Here is a 17,575-nt window from a genome sequence, read left to right on the forward strand (position 1 = left end):
AAAACCATAACTATTAAAAAATGCGTGATTCTACCACCACAAATTATCCCGCATGCAACTGTCTTATGCGTATCACAGGCTGGGAATGAGCTTCTGGAACAAGGGCGAGCTCACTTTTCCCATTAAGAGCCAAATAGTAAATATTTGAGGCTTTGAAGGCTAGGAGACAAAATCAAGGATATTATGTAGGTACTTAGGTAACATAAGAGAAAACAAATTTCCACATTTTCCCCCTCTGCTGAACACTTAAAAATGTCAAAGTCATTCTAGCTCACGAATCCTACAAAAACAGGTGGTGGGCTGAATCTGGCTCATGGGTCACAACTTAGAACCCTGCTCAAAATCACATATCTGATATTCATTTGAACCTTCTCTGAAATTCCCATAATGGCGAGTGAGACATAAGAGGACTTATTTCACGGGATGGTTATGAAAAGGAAAACCGGTTGAAACACGTTCAGTGCTTACTTAGCACACCACCTGGCACAAAGTAGTTATTCAGTTAACGTCAGTTGTGGTTCTTGTCCCTGTCATCATCATCAGCTTCTCTCTCAATGAGGTCAATTGGTCACCGAGTACCTTGCCTGGCACACAGTAGGCACTCAACAATTGATGGACGGTGTTTTTACTTCAACTGGTTGGAAAACTGTTTCTCAGCCTTCTTTGCAGATCAGACTCAAGTGGGAGGCTATTTTTAAAAACATATGCTGACTTCCACTTCTGGAAATCGTGATGTCAAAATTCGTCCAAAAAATAAGCTGAACACTTGTGTGTGTGCGTGTGTGTGTGTGTGTGTGTGCGCGCGCGCACGTGCGTGCGTGTGCGTGTGTGTGTGTGTTTGGGGTTTTTTGGGTAAGTTCTAGGGGTGATTCTGATGATTCTAACCAGAAACCCGTGCCTTCGAGGGCACTTAATCTGGACAACAGAGTCAGAAACTCCAATCCCCAAATGGCCCATCTTCTCTGCCTTATTTTGTGGCCGCATACAACAGGGCTAGTGCTCAGCCCCCTTTGGAAAGTCCATCAGTCAGTCAACAACTGGGGTTAACTGAGCACCTGTTATGTGCCAGATCTCAAGCTAATTGCTGGGGACACAGCAGTGAAGGAAGCAAAGGCCTACAATACAAGAGCCCCTTCTCCTCATCTACCCTTTTCCATGCTGGATTTTTCTACTTAGCCCTTACACATTTAAATGTATGTTGGCTCTGCCCCATGAGAGGAGGGACCTGATATATTGTCTCCACTGTCCCCTCCCAGCCTAGAGCTGTGCTTAGCACACAGTGAGTGTGACCAATAAAGATTTGTTCTCACAGGCAGAACAGGGAACTCCGCACCTCTTCGAGCGCCAACCCGATGGCCAACCCAAGGTAGAGCGTGTGCTCAGCCTCCTTGGTGCTGGAGTTAAGGGTGGAGCATATTTTCTTGTCCGGCCCCCTCCTGGCTGTTAAATCTGAAATCCCTGCTTTAAGCCATAGTTGATCCATGTGTTCATTCATGACTGGTAAGAGGTATTAAATAGGATGACGCTCAGTATGTGGATGAGGTTTAACAAGTAGCAGTTCTGTTGCCTCATCACCTGCAAATGACTCAACAGAAGACAGTTCTAGAATGTTCTGACAATTCCTAAGGAGACAGACTGAGTAGCAAGTCACACGCATCTCCTAGTCCTCACGAGAGGATATGCCTGTGAACGTGCATCTGATTATTGGACAAGTACTTCTTGAGCTTCTAGCATATACTAGACGCAGTGCTGGGGCCTCAGGACATGGGGACGATAAAGCCAGGCCTCTGCCTTCACGGAACTTACCGTCTAGGGGTGGGGGTGGGCAGCACGGAGAGATGGATGAGAATCAAGTAAGCCAAGAATGGTAAAATGTCAACGCTGAAAAGAACAAAGCAGAGATACATGGTACTTTCCGGCCAATAATGGGGACAGGGGTGGGCTTGATATAATCCGAGGCATCACAGTTTCCCTGAGCAGGTGATACTCAGGCCGAGACCCGAACTACGTGAGGTGTTGGCTAAACTGAGCGGAGGGAAGAGCTGGGCGACAAGGAGAACAGGACAAAGCCAGAGCACGGGAGGAGAGAGCACTGAGGGTGTCCTGCCAGAAAGGAGCCAGCCTTCCAGGGCGCTGTAGGCGAACTCTGCTCAGACATAACGCGCTCACAAATCCCCTGGGCATCTTGTTAAAATGCAGTCTCTGAGTCAGCAGGGCTGGGGCAGGGCCTGAGAATTTGCATGTGTCCAGCAAGCTCCCAGGAGACACCAAGGCCGCCGGCCCCCAGAACGCACCGTGAGTACGAAAGTTTTAGGCCATGACTCGATCCTCGGAGCAGGGGTGAGGTTAGGGGAGGGGGTTTTCCTGATATCTCTCTGGACTCTGTGAAAGCATCTGGCAGCCCGGGAACCCTCTGGAAGCCTGTAAGGTTCAGCTGGTGTCGGTACTCCCTCGCTGAGACTTTGCAGACACCTGTATCAGTCCCAATTCTACGTGGCATCCTCACAGAACAGGCTGTCTCCGCCCGGCACAAACTCCCTCGCTTGGGTGTTGCAATTCGGAAACTCTGAGGAGTGACCGCACACATGGATTTTTTTTTTCCTTTCAACCAAACTAGGCTTGCCATAAAAACGTATGGATACAGATATACATATACACACACACATATATACACACGCGTCTATAGACAGTCTTTGAAATGTAACCATAGCCACACGAAGGACTGAAATGAAATCTTAAAGACACTAAATCATCTCACATTAAATCATCGGAGGATTATGAGGCTGGGATGCTTTTGTTGTCGCCGCAGGTGTCCGGGCAGACCCAGACTTCTCCCTCCAGAGGCCGTGGGATTAGACATCTCAGGACCGCCGGTCCAGTGGGCAGGTGGATGCTGAACCCACCTGGGGAGGCAAGCACATGAGCCAGGACGGACGAGGCTGGAGAGGCGAGAACCAGGAAAGCAGCTTCCTGCACGCCACCTTCGATGCTCTCTCCCAGGCCCGCTGATTGTCTTTGCAAGACAATCTGGGTGACAAATGTGGGCCCGAGGAACACTGCCCTTGTAAGCAATCCCAGCTGCTCCGAACGAATGTCCCCAAACAAAGGTTGCATGCCACCCCTCCACCATGCTTGCCGCTCAATTTAATGACTCTCCTCTGCAGCTTTAAATCAAAGGTGGCTCCTATTAAGTATAATTACCTTTGCCAGCAGCTTGTAGAACACAGTAAGTGAGGGGCCACTAAGCAGGATGGTTTCTACAGGACATTATATATGCCTTGGGCTAAATCAACAGCGGCCAGGACCCGTAGCTTCGGATACACGTATAACTCAGCCACGAGCAAACGTGTGTGGCTGGTAGAGCATCACATACTCACATAAACACAGCGATTCCTTCGCCTACGTCAGCAGCCCAGAAACACCACGATGCAGGAGAATAAAGGAGGAGGAAAGGCTTCTCTGAACCTTGCACGCACAGTGCCTGTTTGTTATGTCAGTTTTTCTGCAAGAAGGCAACTTGCCGTCCAACCAGCTAGTCTCTGAACAAGTCCCAAATGCAGTAGAAGAAAGCAGGCAGCGTCTCGCTTTCTCAACCGCAGAATGCCCACATCTGACCCCCTTTCTTGCCCCGGGAAAGCGGGGAAGTGACACTACCCCAGCTGGCTTTGACATAGTCACTTTTCTCCCGTTCAACCTCGCCACATCCTTCATTCCTGACGCACAAAAACATCTTTTTAAAAAAGAAAATCACGGGCATCTTTAGCGTTTCAGGCTCGTCAATTCCCATTTTGCCCAGTTAATCAATAATTCAACACCTGAAAGGAAAGGAAAGTTGCCAAGGACTTTTGGCCTTAACCGAAAGGAAGCTATGGTGAGCGAGACTTAACAATGTGGTTCTTTCAATCCGGGGGCTGAAGCTCACCTCCAACTCCACGTTTATTACACAACGTGCCCGGAAGCACGAACGTCTCCAAAGACATTATTCTGGTAGTTCTCACGGTTACCTCCATAACCATCACATTAACGAACATTTATTGAGCACTTACTATGTGCCATGTATGCATGAAACACACTATATACTCAATCTGTATAACCCCCCTGGCAACCCCACATGGTATCAGGATAATTATTTTCAAAACTGAGAACCTAGTGCTTAGAAGGTTAATAGCTTATCTAAGGTCAGACAGAAACTAAATAACAGCCTCGAGGGGCGCCTGGGTGGCGCAGTCGGTTAAGCGTCCGACTTCAGCCAGGTCACGATCTCGCGGTCTGTGAGTTCGAGCCCCGCGTCGGGCTCTGGGCTGATGGCTCAGAGCCTGGAGCCTGTTTCCGACTCTGTGTCTCCCTCTCTCTCTGCCCCTCCCCCGTTCATGCTCTGTCTCTCTCTGTCCCAAAAATAAATAAACGTTGAAAAAAAAAATTAAAAAAAAAAATAACAGCCTCGATTTGAATCTTCATCTGAGTTCAAGGCCATCGGCTGTAACCCTTCAGAGCATACAGCATGAGGCTCTTGACTCTGTTGGCCCGGCATCCAGTCTCCCTTACTTTGGTAATATCACCTTGATTTTGCTTTGGTGACTGGCCACCAGCTGCTCCTGGCTCCTGCAGCACTGGGGGCCTACATGAGCGAGGCCGGCCAGTCAGAGGCCAGTGATTGGTTGGGGGAAGGCTATGCAAACCCATGTGGGCCAACGTAAACCCTGGAGCCGATTCGCTGGGGGTCCTCTGAAGGAAAGCGTTCTTCTGCCAGAATTGCTAAGTCATACGCTGCCAGGTGACCATTGTGACCACCGTGTGTGAAAAGGAAGGAAGAGTCTCAGAGATAGACCTGTCCCAATCCCACCCCTTGGGTCTCTGTACCTATAGGTGCCAAGGCTGAGGCTCAGTTGAGTCATGCGGATGAGGGATAATTTATCACCAGTCCATGATTCATTAAAAATCTGGCTGAGTGCACCCTTAGAGGCAAACACTCCTGGGGTTAAATTCTAGTTGCACTATATATTTGCTATGTTAGTGTATCACTTAACAGCTCTGTGCCTCAGTTTTCATGGAAAATGGGGATATGAGCAGTGTGCCTATCTCCTTAGTTGAGAGGAAAGCTGAATGAAGTCAGGTACATGTAAGGGATCCGGGGCAGTGCCTGGCACGACTTAGTAAATATTAACGAGTCTGATTATGATCTTTCAGAGAACAAAGCAGAGAAAAGTTTATGGTGAGGAGTGAAAAAGATCCAGTGTAGCCAACTAGAGCAAATCCAAAAACCTTTACAGAAAGTTATTGCCCTAAGAGCTGAGTAGGGGCGAGGATATGCAGGCAAGAAGGGACCTGGGTTCAGGAATGGTTCCTTGGAAGAAGTTATCCATCCTTGATGGAAGTGCCAGGGGCTGCCTGGGATAAAATCTTGACAGATCAACAATTAGACCCAGAAGTAAACACACACACACACACACACACACACACACACACACACACACACAGAGAGAGAGAGAGAGAGAGAGAAATGAGCTTGAATTCCTAGTGAGTCATGGATCATCTCCATCCATCCATCCATCCATCCATCCATCCATCCATCCATCCAGTTAAGACTCCCTGGCTTTGTTCTGGGTACTCTATCACTAACCTGTCAACGCAGAGGCTATGCCTTCATTATCCTCATAGTCCTGGCACACAGCACAAGGTCTTGAAAACAACAGAAATTAATAAATATCTGCTGAATGAATAAAATAATGACTCTCAAATACATGTACCCCTTTCATGAACTTATCTTCCACGAATCTGATCGATCCAACCAGCCCTCCTTCCCTCATGTCGTTTCCATGTCTCTTTCAGGTTATTCCCGGATCGAGGTTCGTGCCCTGGAAGACCTACAGGCAACATCAATGTCCACCAGCAAAGTTTCACGCTCAAGCCCTCACCCCACAAATTCTCCTTTGCTCCTCTGGAAACAAGAACTGCCTTTTATTTTTATTCCATGTTCCTCCCCTAGAAAATTAAAACATCTCCATCCACAAATGGCTTTGCTGAGTGGTTTATCTGTCACAGCTGTTTTCGTGATGCAGGAACTCTAGGAAACCCTTCCCCTTATTTTAATGAATTTTTTTTTTTCTTTTCGTAAAGAATGTTGTAAGTTTCCGTCGCTACTGTTTTATCTTGGGGGACTCGCCACTAACTTGCCCAAGTCCTTCCCTACTGCAGGAGAGCAGATCACAGTACGTGCCCCAGCATTCCAACCGAAGTTACAAGCAAGTATTTCTGTTTGTTTATCGGAGTGCTGGGGCAGACTCAAAAGTTAAACCAGAGCACAAAACTTTTCTTGCGGAGTGGGTGCCCAGGGGAATACGGTCTAAAATGAAAATAAGATCATTGTTTTAAAAAGAAAAAAAAAAAACCCACCTCATACCGTGCATTGTTACACATTTGAAAACATCTCCATGTTCCTTAAATATTCTGCTTAGAGTACTAACAGGTCAGTCCACAGGAAATGCAAGAATACGTTATATTTTAATCAGGGCACATAAAACACTGTCTAGAATGTTATGTTGCCCGGGGGAATGCCGTGAGCAGGGAACGTTTACAAACTCCAGGTCAGTCCCCCCATTACATCACTGTGAAAAAAAGAAATTTATGAGGTTAAATTATATGGATGTTATATATTGGAACTGTTAGCCCATTCCCAAATGAGAATGTTGGCTGAAATAGCCAGATTCCCTGAGAGAAATTTTTAAGTACTTGTATTGTGGATGTTTTTATGGTAACTTTCTACCAAAAAAAAAAAAAAAAAAAAAAGTGAAGACATATTCTTTGAAGATCATGAAATGAATAAAAAAAAAAAAAAAAAAAAAGAGAGAAGCCTCACAACTAAAAAGTCCAAATTCCAAACGAGAGGGCACCTAAAAGAGTTACTTATGTTCTGCTTGTCCAAAGATAATAACACAGAAGTTACTTTGTGGAACTTACTCGTGATTTATTTCATCCATTCTTCATCTAAGTGATTGGAAACACAGATGTTGATGCCATAACCTTGCTTCCAGTAAATAATTCCTCAAAGGACACACATTTGCTTAACCGTCGTCACAAGATGATAAAACTTATGAAACATTTATGGAAGCAGCAATGCAGTTTTGTTGGTTTATGGGTTTGGCAAGTTTTGAAACTCGGAGCCCCAAATTTTCCACCTTCCCTTTGCCTCCGTAAAGGGACAGTATCTTTGGGGAGGTTCCCGTACCTGGACTGGAGAGACTGCTCCCCCCCTCCCCACCTCGTTCTTTCTTTCTCCATTTGTGGCTGCAGTTTGACAGTCAACAGAAGGGCTGTCGTGCCGATCTCAAAGAACAATAATTAAACCAAAGGGACAGCAGACAAAGTGCTCTGTGGGACCAACAGAGGAAGAATAAAAACCCCGCCAGGGAACTGTTTTCTTACGGTTTCCAGCCTGCTTCAGAGATAAGCAAACGTTCACATGTGCGATGTGTGTGCATTCGCGTATCCATTCAACATTTACTGAGAATCCACTATATTCAGCCCTGTGGGCGCAAATCGTGCAGGTATCTAAATATTCCAAAGGCTCCAGGAGCCTTGGATGACTCTTCAATTCACTCATTTAGTCATCCGGGTATTCAACAATAACACCCACTGTAAATGAAATGGGCCCCGTGCAGAGCCTACCTTCCTGCACCAGCTACAACTGATACCCTACAAATTTAGTGCTGATTTTCCTGTGCAGGCAACATCGGTGTAACTATGGTTCTGTTTCTCAGAACCCCCAGGGAATTGCCACAGAGAGACCCCTGGGGAAATAACACTGTGATGCTGGCTTCACGTTCACGGGGAAAATCCCCAAGAGCTTTGTGGTTGATTCCATTAATAGGTCAGCCTCGGCGTGAGCATCTGCATCGACGAGGTCCACCACCAACACAAAACTCGTGCATAACAAGGTCCGTCTACACTCGGTCTTTACCCCCAGACACACAAACACTCAAAGCATACGTGATCCCGCCATATGTGAAACACACACCCACGACACACCCAAAAGACACACAATCACAACTCACCCCCACAAGAAAACACGCTCACAACACACACTTCGACACATGCTAAGGACGATGCTGATCTTGGTTGTGAAAAGCAGCTGGTACCAACATCGACCCTCCAGATCCTGAGGTCCTACCTTATTACTATTTCTCCCCCCAGGACTGAGCAGCTTGCCTCGCTACATGTTTGCTAAACTGCATTAAAGGTCAGTCTGACGGCCTAACATGCCACACGGCCGAACTGGCTACTGTTACGGTTCACCTTGTAACACCTCTAAACAAAATCCCAGGGTCCTTCCTTTCCTAACCTGACCCACCCATGTTTAACACCGCATGGATTCCAGGATCTGGATGGCAATGGTTGTCTGACTCTGAAGCTCCATCGATTACACCCCCTGAGGACAAATGAAATTTCTTTTATGCTATTCACACTTCCCTTTTAACGTCTCTGTGCTCCCCACTCCACCCCAAGACGACGAATGCTCTCATGCTGGATGTACCTGAGATTCAAGCCATGTTGATGGTTGAGTCTCACGCATTATTGGGATTATTGACGTATTTTATTTATTCAGTTTACTTGCTTCAAGGAAACATTTCACCAGCGCCTACTAGGTGCAAATGAGCCAGTTAAATTTTTGGTAAGGTAAGTGTATATTTCAGGAAAGACACCAAGAAGGTTCAAAGTAAGAAATACTAGCTGTTTCCATAATGTTTACTTTTCTCAACTGAATCTCTTGCTAAATGCAGTAAAATTCTCACAACTGTTTTTCTCCGCATCAATTATTTATGTGACAATTGTAAAAATTCTTAAGAATAGCCGGTACAGGATTGTACGTAATAATGAAAACTTTAAAAATATGCTAAATGTCTATTAACAGAGGAGTTGATAAGTGTGTAAAAATACACATTCTTATGGTAGAATATTATAAAGCATACGAAAAGGAATTCACTGTATTTTTAAATCTATTCTCTCTGTCTCCCTCTTTTTTTCTTTAGCTGCCTATCTACATACTTGGATAGAGTCTACACACAGACTTAAAAATCAATGTGCAATACATAGTGTAAAAAATATTTGCATACAAATATTAAACATACACAGAAGGACAATAATGCTCCTCGCTACATATGTATGCAGGCAGAATTATAAACAACGGAGGATATGCCCACCAAAGTCTGAATAGTGCCTGCCTCTGGGGAGAGAGGGAGGGTGGGGGGAAATATTAGTATCTGCTGAGCACTTACTATCATGGAACACTGCTCTAAGTACTTAACAAGGATCTACTTTTTAAAATCCTCATAATGGTGCTTACAAGTCACTGCTCTCCTTTATGCCTATTTACAGGACTGAGGCACAGAAATTTTAAGATTGGTGTTCAAAAGTGATACAACTTTATCTGTGAAGTTTAACTCCTTTCTATCCGAAATTTACTCATCAGGTGAAAAACGCTCATCTTATTATTGACAGCTCTCCCTTTTATTCTCTACGATTGACTATCCCCATCCAATGTTAATAATGAAAATGTTTACGTTAAAGACAAGAAAAGAAGATGATTATTTCATTCCATTACATACGAAAATAACCTCAAATCAGAGAGCGAGGCAGTTTGCCAAACTGTGTTATTACAAGACTTGCTTCAAAATGCCACCGCATTCAAAAATTAAACACCACCACCAACAAACAGATCCACAAAACCTACAACCGACAACAACTACAAATAATTGTTAGGGGTTTCCTTTTTTTCCCCCTAAGAAAGATCCTATCATGATTTCTGTTGTAGGCAACATTTGCCCTCTGAGACCCAAGCCCCTCGACCTTCACAATCATCTCTTTTTCAGATTCTTCAAAGTAATCATTTAAATGTCACCTATAATTAAATACTTACAAGTAAGAAACACCTTTAGAGACCCTGACCATAAATATTATGAGGAGCGCTAAACGGGAAATCTGGGAGGCCAGCTTTTCATTTGCTAAAATAAATAACGGGCCAGCATCATTGCACGTATTCCACATTTTTGATGGCCAGGAGGAGTCATGGGGCCTACAAGAGATTTATGGAGAACAGATGAGCAGCGTCTGATTTCAGGACACATCCGCAAAGATGCTGTAGGAAGTGGACGAGCACGATCACTTATTGAGACACCCCAGATGGACCGTGTTCGTGGTTTTCATGTTTCTGTGATCGTGGTTTTCATGTTTTTTTTCTCCTTCTGTTTAATCAAACAGGAATGGACTTACGAAATGCCATTGTGGCATGTGGAAAGCTCAATAGGTTTCAAAAATCATATATATATATATATGTATATATATATACATATATATATATATATTTTTCATCTTCATAGGCTCAACTTTTAAAGGTGGTGCTTTGGATTTAGATAAGCAGGATGATGCTCTTTATTTATTTATTTTTTTTCTTTGCCACAACTGACTGACTTCAACCTGGAAGAAACCCTAAATTTCAGCTCGCGCCCTTAGTCTGCATGTCTCTCTCCCAGCCTGGGGACGTTTATTTACGTGATGCTCAGCTATTGAGCATTAAATACTGTGAGAAGCAATGAAACACAGCGTCTGAGTGCTCGGCCTTTGGTAGGCAGAGCCGGGTTTCAATGTCTTGTTTGGAAGCTTATGTGATCTTCAAGCTATTTGTCATTCGATAATTCTCTCATCTCTTCAATGGGCCCATAATAACACTATCTGGCCTTCAGGATGTCATCGGGAGAGACTTTATGTAGGTGGCCTGCATGAAGTCCATGCTCTGTAAATGTTAACTAGTAAGGGTAGACTTTCTGGTTTGGCATCATGCGGGTCGACAAGCGGTATTTTATGTTGACGGTATGATGTTGACTAGGTTGACGGTCACTGTTGCATTATGACAGCGACAGTTAGGACTGGCATCATCTTCCTCATCACCGCCATCATCATTTTGGTCCCATTTGCTCACGGAAGCCCAGATGATAGAAAGGGCTCAGAAATCTCATTGTTGGGAGGAACCGGGAGAGAAAAAAGAGGGAATTGATGAAGGAGAAGAGCCACTGAGGAAAGCAGGAGAAAATACGAGACAGAATGAGATGGTGAAGGAGGCACCAAAGAAAAAAGCGAGGTTTTCTGCCCTCCCATTCTGTAGCGTTTCGGGAATTTCCGAGACTGTAAGAAACAAAAAAATCAAGCTCTGGGCGATTCCTTGTGTTTCCTTCTTGTCTCTTGACTCTGGTATCTAGGGTGCCGGCCAACTCCCGGGCAGACAGGGCCCCTATTCTATATTGGTTGCGTTGCTTGTCTTTCAACTTAGCTGAAGGACTCTCTGGGCTCTGATGTTCCGTGCTATGACTAGGTAGATAGATGAGCGAATGGATGCATTTCTCTGCCGAAAGGCATCAGGGAAAGTGGTCCCCCCATTTCTAAAAACTAGGCGATTGCCACAAGAGACTGAAAGGAGAGAGTGCTTATATATTTTCTGTTGACTAAAAGCCAAAAGTGGATATGGATCCCCTTGGATAATTTTTTAAATGTTTTGGCATTCCGAATTGGGAGAGAGAGGGAGGGAGGGAGAGAGAGAAAGAGAGTAGAAAAAGGAAGAGGGGGGGAAGACAGGATCTGGCTTTGGTTTTTACAGCATCCTTCTGGCTGCCATGTGATGTATTAGAGACCAAGGCTTCAGGCAGTTTGACCACGCAGGAGGCTATCTGCTTAGATTCCCGCCCCCCGTATCCTGCAATTCAAAGCCATGGTGGGTGCTTCAAATACAGATTCATGGGCCTCCGCCCCATCCTGTGGAATGGGAACTACTAGGCCCCGGCCTGGGACTCCGCAAGGTTGCACTTCCGCCGGTTTTCCAAGTGATGACGACACCAAGTAAAGGCGAGAACCACCCCTCTATTCCACGTGCCAAACCAGAACGTTATTCCCAATTCCTCCGTATCTGCAAAGTTTCCTCGGCCAGTAAAGGCTCTCCAGTGTTTCTCTCTGATGTTCTGAGGGGGGGGGGGAGGGGGGGAGGAGTTCCTTCTGGTGTTCAAAGTGTTTTGAAGTTTTACTGAAAGCCTCTGTCTTCCAGGTGTTCCTTTGACCCAGATGCGACTTGGCAGCCTTTGGGCACATCTGGGTCATGAATCCCCTGCCCTGTCCGGGTCCTGGGCAACCACAGGGTCCTCCCAGCTAGTCATTCTGCCCCATCCTCACAGTCTGTGCAAGTCCCTGCCCCCAACTATTGCTTTCGCTATATATTTCCTTACAGCGACTCCCTCTTTAAAGTCCTCATGTAATTTTATTTTATAATGAAAATTTATGTCCCCACAGTCCGTGAAAACCCAGCATCATTTGCCGTTAACGATCAGAAAAGGAAAATCCAAGCGTTACTTGAAAAAGTCTCTGAATTCGAGGTCTACCCTCTCTGATAAAGGGGCATGAGACAGCTGTTTAAGGCAGGCTAACAGCAACTAAGACTTGCTTCTTGATTAAATCAGAGGGGTTGAAAACAGTGTTGGAAAAGGAACATCATTTGCACTTAGTGCGTGAGTCCGTGCTGCTTAAAACTATTTACCACCAGTGGTACGGCCGCCCATAACGGAGCAGCTCTGGCTTTAAAAGCCTTCAGGAATAGGCTTGCTTTGCTCACTGAAACCCTGCAGAAAGCTCTGGCAGGCCTGGGCAGAGGAGACGGCCATCTGGAGTGTCCACTAGAGGAGGCCATGGTACCAGTCAGGGGTCTTGTTTGGCCCCTCCCCACAGAGACGCAATTTTGTCTCCTGGGGTTTTCTCCCTGTGACTGCCAGTCACCATGCCCCCATCATTCATTCTATCAAATCACACTGATTGAGCACCAACTACGTGCCAGGCTTTGTGGACGGGAGGCAGGTAAGACAGAAGGCAGGTCCCTTCACGGTCATGAGCTCAGACTCGCGGTCATGATTATCGAGCACTTACTATGTGTGAAGCACTGTTCTAACTGCTTTGCAGGGGTTCATACTGTGCTCCCCGACAACCCAAGGGGGAGGTTGTATGATCGCTACGTTACCAATAAGGAAATCAAGGCATGGAGAGGTTTATTAACTTGTTACCGTAATGACTAAAATGTATTGACCACTTACCTTGTACAGGGCACTGTGCTAAGCACGCCCTCTGATTTGTCTCGGTGAATCCTTGTAAAAACCCCATGAGATGAGTTCTTCTATCAGGTCTACTCTGCTAATGAGGAAATTGGAAGTCCGGGAGGTAAAAGTGCCTAAGGTCATACAGGGAGGAAGTGACCCTTTGGAGAGAAATCGACTCCAGGGTCACCCCCCTGCCCTGACACTGTGTCGTCTGATGGGTGTGTGGAGCTGGGGAAAGGCGATTCCAGGACTCCACGAAATGTGCTTGGAAGAGGGCCCTTTCCCCCTCTACAGTCAATTCTAGAATCAATGCACCTTCAAACGTTTTCCCTCGTTTCCAGTCTGGCTCAGAGAATGACCCCACACCTTTCCTCCAAGCTCCGCCACCCTGGCCACCTTGCTGCCCGCCAGCCCCCGCCTTGCTCCTGACCCACAAGGTCACACGTGTCCCCAGTGGGCACGGGGCGGGGGGGCGCTTCTCTCCCCGCGACGTCCCTCAGAACCCAGCTGCAATGTCACTTGCACTGAGAGGCCTTTTCTGGGCCTCCCATCCAAGACGGCGCCCCCTCCCCTGGTGCCCTACGCCCTGCCCGCCTTTGGGCCTCTCTCGGGCACACGCCACACACTGGCATATGACCACATGCACCCGCTCACTTGTCTGGGATCTCTGTCTGCCACACTAAATGGAAGCTTCAAGAAGGCAGGCCTTTGTCAACTTCCTTCAAGCCTCCGGTTCCAGCACCTCCCGCGGTGCCTGGTGCATAGCAGACCGTCAGTAACATCATCGGTTAAATAAAGATTTCAAGGCAGGCAGCCCAAACTCCCACCTGCTCGCCACCGAGATCCCAAATCCCTTTGTCCTGAGATACACCTTAACAGGCACCAGCCAGCCTCCCTTCTCCCCTCTCCCAGACGCTAATCTGAAGGTGACAATTAAAAAGTGGAGAAGGCGTTACCAGGAAACAGCCTGTAGCCTTCTCCCATTAGCTTAACAACCCCTAAGCTTTGCCGCCTCTCCTGGGGCCTGAGGGGATGAGCACAGGTTTGCCCTGGGGGAGGGACAGTTGCCCAACCCTGGGAGGCTGCGCACCTGGAGGGCAGAGGGAGAGGTCCAGCTCAGGGGTCAGAAATGAGGATTCCCCAGCCCCTTCACCAACATCAGGGACCCTCCCTCTGAGGGTCTTGGCTTAATGAGGAAGGCTACTAACCCATATCGGCAGCAAGCACCGTGTACTGTACGAGATGAATACGTACTGTTTACTGCAAAAAGGCGAAATGCCTGCTCTTCGCGCGAAGGCAGATGATGTCATGATGAACAAAATACAAGTTCATTACCAAAATCACCGTCTTTTTGTCATTAGTATTTTTTTAACTGATAAATATTCAGAGTGCCGTTCTGATCATGATTGGTACCTAGGTCTGCCAAAAAAAAAATGTTAGATGTGTAAAAGAGATCCTTCTTCTCAAAAGTAATTAATTAGTATACAAAGTAGTACACTAATTAAAGTATTTATTCCTTTATTTACAGCCTCATTTATTCATTCATCGGGAAATATTTATTTAGTGCCTAATAGGTACCAAGGACTAATTCAAGAGCCTAGATTTTTTTTCCCCCTAGAATCCCTACAGACAAAAAATAACAACATGAAGGAGAATCAACATGAGCGTTTAGGAAAAAGATCTTGTGTGCGTGCCAGGGACTGCACCGAGGGTTTTCTCTACGTCGCATTACCTAACCGTCCTGACCACAACGGGAGGCGAGAGACATCCTGTGCCCACTCGACAGATGAGGACTTGGAGGGCAGCAAGGTTAAGGAGCTTCCCTTCAAACACTGCTGGCCAGTTAAATAGGCAAGCCCTGCGACCCCATCCCCGATCGGCTTGCCTCTTAACATTTGCTTTTCAACAGCCTCCCCCGTTTGGCTGACCAGGCACCGGGCAATCCCTCCATAAAGGCTGGGTTTGTGCTTTTATCTCCATGTGCTGCCTCCATGGTTCTGACCGTCCCGCTCACCATCACTGAGGGGCCAGGTGGGCAAACTGAACCCAATCCGCTGGCCACAACAAGTGCCTATGTTCTGTTGAACACCCAAATGGATCACATCGCTTCCCTTCTGGAAACCCTCCCTCCCCTCACACTGAGACCCATATAGGGAAAGCCACACCACACCTGCCCCCGCCCACCTCCCCTGCCTCTTTCCTTATACCTCCTCCCCCATTTTAACCTGCCCTGGCCCCACCGGACCCCTACATATTCCTCAAAGAGGCAAGTCAATTCTGGTCGTAAGTGCTTACTGCTTCATTTGCCTGAAACATTTCTCCCAGATCTGTGCTCGGCTGGTTCCTCGCTTTTTGTGCAGGGCTGGTCAAGTGTTGGCACCTGGGGAATACCAGCTCTGACCATCCTGTATAAAAAGGCAACCCTCCCATCCCTCTTTATTCCATTAATGCTAGTGGATTTTTATGAAATGCAGTTAGAATTATTTAATGTTGTATTATATATTTATTTGTGTATTGGCTTTCTGGTCTTAAAAGAATTATATCTGTGGGAGGGCATGGGCTTTTCTGCTGTGATACACCAGCCCCTAGATCAATGCCCGGCAGACATGTTGACCAGAGCAGGTCAACATCTGTTGAATGAATGAATGCACAAATGCACATCCATACACAAGAAGGAACCCTCAAGAAAGAACCGACTTCATATATGGGAGAGGGCCCGAGATTCTATTTGGAGATGCCACCGAAGGCAGCATCCTCCGTCAATGTTCTCAGTACCCTCCCCGCAGGCTTAGACTTCACAACAGACGCAGGGAAAGAATAATAGGAACGGGGCCCTTCCTTGGCAAATGACTATAGCTATTCCAGATAAAATATCACAATAGATTAAGTGTATGGGCTTTGGAAGCAGGGAGTTTAAAACCCAGCTTGGCCACTGCATGACCTTGAACGGGCTGCTCTGCAGGTTTCTCAGATCGCCATCAGTAATAGGGATTACACTGGCATCTAATGCATAAGAATGTTAGAAGGATAAAACTTGGCTCAGACGTCCCCCCTGGGACAGGTCTCTCCCCTGGCCATCCACACTTGTATTGCCCAACTCCCACTCTTCAACTTTTGCTTTTTTGAAACCACTGTCATCACGGAGTTTCTTTTCTATATGAATTTTATCTTTTTTTTTTTCCTTTGTTAATTTACTTGTATGTTCTCCTGCTTCCCCTTCCTGGAGGGTAAGATCCCCTATTCATCCTATTAACTGCCCCTGCCTCCTTCCCCGGGAAGCAGGTGACCAGAACAGAACCTGGCACGTAGTAGGGACTCAAGAAATAACTGCTGTTTAAGTAAATGACATATAAGCACTTGGTAAAGTGCTTGGTATATATAATAAGCACCTCCATAGTGGGAGGTATCGTTATTGCCATTGTTGTTATAGTTGTTGCTGCTAGTGTTATAATTACTATCTATTGGGAAAGAAATATTCTTTTGAGCTGGCACGGGGCTCCAACCATTCCCTCTTCATTCTCAGAAAGGGCTAAAACCCTACTCAGTGACTGGATTTCCAGTTTGAAAAACCAAAATGCACCCATGGCTGACTTCTTTCAAGCCCCGGCCTCCTAGTCTTATGATATTTGTTGGTTGGTTGCTCATTTCCTTTCTGGTGTAAATTCTTCATGGTCTGGCTATTCAGGGTGAAGATACACTACTGTCAGGTTTGACCCCTAATAGTTTCGGTGCACTTTCTCAGCCCCAGTCTCATATAATCCTTTCAAAAAACCTGGGCCTTAAGAAGAACTATGATTACCCCCCTCTTATAGGTTAAAAAGTGGGGGGAGGGGGGAACCGAGATTTGAGCGGCTTGCCCAAATCTATAAGGCAAAGAAAAGGAGTAGACCTAAGGATTTGAACTTGGGTCGTTCTGACTCCTGAACTCACGTTCTTACCCCTGAAGCAAGGTTTCTCTCTCGAGCTTGCTCAGGGCCGCACAATGAGTGTGGGCAAAGCTGGAACCATTACCCAAGTCACTTCCTCCTGTTCTAAGGCCCCATCCACGGTCTCAAACCTAACCTCAAGAGGGAAAACAAAAAGAAGCACAAAGCCATGGACCCAACTTCCTAATAAAGGAAACTAGCCGAAGGCAGCTCTCATATAAAACAAGCTTATAGCTTTTCATTTTGGAATTTCTTCTGTACCAAACGGTACCGAATGCCTAGAGTAGATTTACCTCTTCTCTACAGCATCCTCTTGGCCCAGAAGCTATTCATATCCCCCCCGGGCCTATGAGAAAGGGGCTTCTAAATACATAGAAAATTCTAAGAATCTGATAAATTCAGGTGATTTAAAGTAAGCCCTTTGCAGTTTGTATAGAAATATTTACATGCCGCTGCTCTGGCTTACCCAAGTCACTTCTCCCTTATAGAACACCTTGACCTTCCGTGTCCTTTTTGAATTGTCCGCGT

The 17,575-nt window shown here is 46.2% G+C and overlaps 1 protein-coding gene and 1 long non-coding RNA gene across 6 annotated transcripts in view; one reads left to right on the forward strand and one right to left on the reverse strand.

Annotated features, from left to right (window-relative positions):
- The window catches only part of TSHZ2 (teashirt zinc finger homeobox 2), a 459,483-nt gene that overhangs the window by 433,441 nt on the left and 8,467 nt on the right, over nt 1-17,575 (reverse strand). The window lies entirely within an intron of this gene.
- LOC125161729 (uncharacterized) lies at nt 2,980-5,998 on the forward strand. Its single transcript, XR_007150736.1, has 3 exons — nt 2,980-3,064; nt 3,772-3,871; nt 5,830-5,998. It is a non-coding gene; the product is annotated as an uncharacterized LOC125161729 (long non-coding RNA).

This window comes from Prionailurus viverrinus, chromosome A3, assembly GCF_022837055.1.
Source record: "Prionailurus viverrinus isolate Anna chromosome A3, UM_Priviv_1.0, whole genome shotgun sequence".
In the NCBI taxonomy this organism is placed as follows: domain Eukaryota; kingdom Metazoa; phylum Chordata; class Mammalia; order Carnivora; family Felidae; genus Prionailurus; species Prionailurus viverrinus.